The sequence below is a fragment of the Asparagus officinalis genome, chromosome 1 (assembly GCF_001876935.1).
Source record: "Asparagus officinalis chromosome 1, Aspof.V1, whole genome shotgun sequence".
In the NCBI taxonomy this organism is placed as follows: domain Eukaryota; kingdom Viridiplantae; phylum Streptophyta; class Magnoliopsida; order Asparagales; family Asparagaceae; genus Asparagus; species Asparagus officinalis.
This window is the reverse complement of record NC_033794.1, coordinates 114,106,979-114,113,074: the sequence shown is the minus strand read 5'-3', so window position 1 is coordinate 114,113,074 and position 6,096 is coordinate 114,106,979.

Genomic DNA, 6,096 nt, shown 5'->3' with positions numbered 1-6,096 from the left:
CTGAGATCTGTACTGAGCGGCGCCGAAAAAGCACAGAAATTACCGTTGAAATAATATGGCGGTCGACCGGCGGAAATTCCGGTCGACCGGCGGAAATTCCGGTCGACCGGCGGAAATTCCGGTCGACCGGCGGAAATGTTCGGTCGACCGACGAAAAATTCGGTCGACTGCTAACCAGATCAGAAATGAGAAAAAAAAGCAGAGACTTGTCCGGTCGACCGGTCCGGTCGACCGAAGGAAGCTCTCGGTCGACCGCGGCGGTCGACCGATGAACTCTCTGCTGCCCAGAGAGGAATGTACATAAGTGCGGTCGACCGCATTCTGATATATCCCAAAAACACTGTTTTGACTCAACAAAAATATTTAGAAAATATTTATTTGACCTCTGAAAATTATGAAACTTTATAAAATGTTTTTTTAATGCTAAAAACAAGCTGTTTGGAAAAGGAATTTTACAGATAGGTCCTCATACTTTTGAAAAATAGTATTTTGTGAAAAACGCTTAAAAACATAAGTATGAAACGTGTGTGTGATATCCCAATAGCTTCAAGTAAAGTCAATAACTCTTTGCCTACATTCTAACACTAGAGAGAAGAAATAAAAGATAGCTAGTATCCTCATATAGAATGCAATGCTTGAGTCTTGATCTAGCTTGAATTTGATGAAGCTTCTATTTAAATTTGTTGTTCTTGAAATAATGTTTGCTTCATCACTATGCCTCCTCCTCCTTTGGATATCATCGTTGGAGCGCATATTCCATCCAATCCTCCATTTGTGGCACTAATAAGCTTAGTATATGAATTCACTACATTTGAACTTAATAAGTCATTAGTACCGATAATGGTGGTTGTAAAACATCATCAAAACATAAGGGCTAACACTATTTATATTAATTTTAAAAGTAATAATTTAAATTATTAAGTACAAAATATTAGTTTATATAAGAAAGTAAAATAATCTATGTCTTATATACATATATAATCAATCAATGAAACATATTAAAATTACGATAATCATAGTCAAAATTATATAGTGGGTTCACATTAAATATAATTTATAAAAAATATAACATTAAAGTCAAAATCCTTTTAACCACTATATAGATTGTCTCTAAACATTTTTGCATATATAAACTATACTGCCTAGGAATAGTGATGTGCATACTTAACTATTACCTAATACATCTTAAAAATGATACACTCTTAAATATCATCATTAATTAACGTATCTATGCATTACACAGCAAACACTATTAAAATTTAGAAAACTACAAAAGAGACACCCTTAAAAATTTTAAAAATTGAAAAACCCCTAAAATTTCGCAATTTACAAATACAAAAAACTATTAAATATTATATTAAAATCAAGGATTTATAAAAAAATCATTGAAAATTTTTAAACTTTAGAGGGGTAATTTGCAATGCACTAAACTTTAATGATGTTTTTTGTAAATTTTAAATTTAATAGATTTTTAATTAGTTATGTTCTTTTTCTAAAAAAGTTATGGATAATATTGACCATAAAAAGTTTTTCCTAAACCTATACTTTTAAAGAGAGTATGATATTTTTTATAATTTTTTAATTTTATAGGGGTTGTTAGTAGTTTTGTATATTTATTTTAGTGTTTATAGGTTAGAACTTCTTATGGTGTTTCTTTATAAATTATGAATTTTAGGGTTTTTTAATAATATTTTATTTATACATATTTTCTACAGATTATAAATTGTTTATAGACTATTTATAATTTTTATGTTTTTAATTTACTAATGAGTTTGAAATTCTCATGCTGTTTTTTATAAAATTTGAATTGTTAGAGTTTGTTTGTAATTTTTAAAACTTTAAGGATTGTTTACTATAAATTATAAATTATATAGGGGATATTTATAATTTTTATATTTTTAATGTACTATTAAATTAGAAATTACCTGGATTTTTAAAAATTTTACAATTTTGATGGTTTTACTTTACAAGTTGTAAAAAAATTAGAGTCTTTATTGTAAATTCATAATTTTGGGAGTTTTTTGTGTTATTTATAGGTTTTTAGTGTGTTTATAAGTTTGAAGATTTTGAACTATTTTCTATAAATTTTGAATTTTAGGGGTGTTTTTTTTTGTAATTTTAAAAATTATAAGATCTTTTCTCCAAAGTCAAAAACTTTCAGTTTCTAGCTGGCATATATTTTTTAGATTTATCATTAAATTTTACTTATTTTAAAAATTATAATTTTTAAGATGTTTCAATAAAATTTTGAATTTATAAGGGTGTTTTTGCAATTTAAAGAATTTGGAGGGTATTTTTTATAAAGTCCAAAAACTTTTCGGTGCTGACTAGCACATGTCTTTTAGATTTATCTACGAACTAAAATAAATAAATAATTTGAATTATATTAAACGTATCTATTTTATCCAATAACATGCTAAGTCTTAGTATGAATAAGATAAATTATTTAATTACCAATTTAAAGAATATATGATAATTATAATAGATTATGATAACAATGTAACATTTAAAAAAATTTAAGGGTAATATTGACCATAGAAAGATTTTTCCGAATTCGTACTTTTTAACAGGAGTATGATTTATTAAAATAGTATGTGGAATTTAAGTGTGAGTTTCTGTGATATCATTTTAAAATTTCTTTCACGACGCCCATAAAACTCAGATATTGTGATGAGTACTATGGATTTTAGATAACCCAAGCATGTTAGCAAAACTAAGCGTGTTAGAATATTTAATTAAATAATCAATAAATTAAGTTTCTCCACACAAAACGTTTTCTTAAAGCAAACAGTGCATTTTCATATAAATTCTAGAGAAGCTAACTTTTATGGTTGCATGAATTGCATGAACAATGATGCATACTTTTTCCACCACCCAACAGGCAACAGCCAACTGCCAGACCAACAGAGAGTTTGAGTAAATCTCTCTCTTTCTTGTTCCTAACTGTTGTCAACATGTAAATTGACATCATAGACTGTGGTGGTTGGTACTATTTTGTGGACCCCATTCACCTAATTCCTTACCTATGAATATACTCTAATATTATAAGTAAATACACGCTAATTAATTATGATATATTATGACAACAATATTCTACACAACAATTCAAAACAAAAAAGGAAATATGTTCCTATATTACGATTTATAAACAACTAAGTGATTGGAGGGTCTAATTTTATATAGATTTGAGGGTCTTCTATATTTGAGGGTCTTCTACATTGAGGAGATTGGGATAGTTTATGTGCACAAAGCTGTGAAGAGACTTGATAGGGGATATTAGATATTAATTTGTTAATGATGTGACTAACACAATCTTAGGATAAATCAAGTGTTGTGAGAAATAAGTTTGTTTGATGCTTTACACTTGCATCTACTCCTCTATGCTTATAGGAGGATCCTAAGATTCACTATTCATACACATTAAATACTTCTTTTAGCATGGTGAATATGTTAATTTCTATTTATAATGATTAAATTTCATTTAGCTAATCTTAATAGTGCCTAATTCTGATCATATCCCTAACCCTTACATTTAAACTTGATTTAGGTAACTTTTTGCTTTTTTTTAATGAAGATTTGGTTGCTAATATTTTTAATGGGGTTTGTATGTTCGTGGGTTAGAGATTGGAGATTACGTCAGAGATGATGGATGGATGAATCGAATCGGAGGGTCAACTCGGTTCATCACATTATGAAACGATAATTTTATTTCACTTTTAAATTTTAAATTTTAAATAAACATTTTCACACATTTATGCACTAAAAAGATTAACCTTTATTGTGCTATTTCGGTTTCAATTTTGAGTAGTTATTTGATCTTTAGAAATTTGGTTAATGATGGCTAGGGATGGTATAACCATGAAGATAAAAACTAAAGTTTCTAAATTTTGTCAATGACAGTTAATGATCATTTTTAGAAATTTTGGAGGGTTTTTATTGATGAGAAAATGTAGATTTCTTCTGCCACAGTTGGCGAGAGAATGAACTATTAATATGTGCTCAGATCTGAATATTTCCTCTAAAGTAATAAACTATTGATATGTGCTCAGATCTAAAGATTTCGTATTTATTTCTCTTTAACATTAAGGATCGGAGAGAATGAACTATTAATTTGTTCATTTTCTATTTATTTCTCTTTAACATTAAGAATCAGAGAGAATGAACTATTAATTTGTTCATTTTCTATTTATTTCTCTTTAACATTAAGAACAAATCTTTGAAAAGACACGTTAATAAAGAGATTATTATACTTAGTTAACGATTTATGGTAGTGAATTTTAATATTTGATAATATTTTTTTGGACAGGTCAGTTTCATATTTTATAAATTTTCTCCTAGAATCAGTGATAAGGAACTTCTATGGTTTTCAAGTGATGGAGAAGGTCGTTAAGAAGATCTCGGAGTAGGAAATTTCCACTCCTAAATAATCTAAGACCCCATTTAAGCCTGCAATTGTTCTATTTCATGTTTTGATCTTATTTCTCTTCTTTTTACTAGCTTTGTTTTTTTTTCCCCCTAATGATACATATATGATATTATAATGTTTGTCTTTGAGACACGATATAGTTAAGAGGATAGTTTGCATTATTTTGTATGATATTATAATGTTTGTCTTTGAGACACGATATAGTTAAGAGGATAGTTTGCATTATTTTGTATGATGAACTAAAATATGCATCAAGAGATAACTCCTTCGTAAAAATTCATGATTGGTTATCACTCAAGCGACTGACTCATGAATATATGTTATATTGAATGTAGAGTTTTGTTGCTATATTGTTTTATTAGGCCATTATGTGTGAGTTGTTGGAGTAGTATTGTTATATTTGCACCATACAATATTATTAGGCATCTATTTTCCAAATGCAACTCATTTGAAGTTCTTCATAGTTGCTAGCTATAGGAATAAGTTTGTATAAAAATAAAATTGAGATCAAACAACATTAACGAATTATAGAAAAGAGGCGAGGGCCGTGCTTGGCACGGGGTACACACTAGTTTTATATAGATTTGAGGGTCTTCTATATTAGAGAAGATTTTGGGATCTATGATAAAAACCCGAAAATATAATTAATCTACTTATTTTGTTCAGTATTAAGTGTTATTAAACATCTCTTTTTCCAAATTAATAATTAACTTTGTGGAGTACGCTGACGATTTATTTACCCATTTTCTGTTATCTTTTATCATTGTTAACTTGAGTGAATGTGTTGGAAAGCAAAAACGGTGACATCAAGAATTTGACTTAATTGCAAAGTTGATTCAATTAGTTAAACTTAGTTTTCTCAACAAATTTGCGTTGTAGTTTCCTTACACCGCATGTATAAATCCCAACCGTAAAATTTCTGTGATCTCTCAAATAATAACGCGCCACGTGTAAAGCTTCATATCAAAGGGAGAACGAGAAGGTCCCCCCAATTCGCCATCAGCTTATTTACCGAAACTACCCCTAACAATTACGAGGACGCTTCGTCACAAAATCCCGCCGTAATTCCCGATTCTATATATCCTTATCGGTCCTATCGCTCCCTTTGAGAATCTCTGGCAATCCCGTAAATATCAAAACATATCGGGGTATTTTATTTAGTTGTTACCGCAGAAGCCGACAAAAAATCCGCGCTGCCCCGCACATTGCTAACAGCATTCACGACCCGACCACAAAAATGACCATGAGATCCCTCGACGGGCCCCACTGGGTTTAAGTGTGGGTGCCGATTCTGTTCAGGACAATCAACTGCACTGAGACCAAGACTCTAGACTGGAGATCTTAACTACGCGGGTCCAACGCGAGATCCACGTCCACTAGAACGCGGAGGAGATCCACGTGGGCTGGTCGGATTCGTGAGTCCAAAGTAGCTTTTTATCTGCACCGTTCTCGTGCTTTCCATGTGATCTCACTCTTCGCACAGTCTCTTTAGCTCCCGCCGATAAAAGGCCATTTCACATTGATCCCCATTCCTTTCCCTCTCTTTCTTCTTCTTCCTCCTCTCTCTCCCCTCTCTCTTCAATTCGAAACCCTAACCCTAGAAATGAAACCCTAGGCTGCGCTGTGAGATGTGATCGTGGCCGCTGCTGGTGGTTCGTCCACTGTGAGAG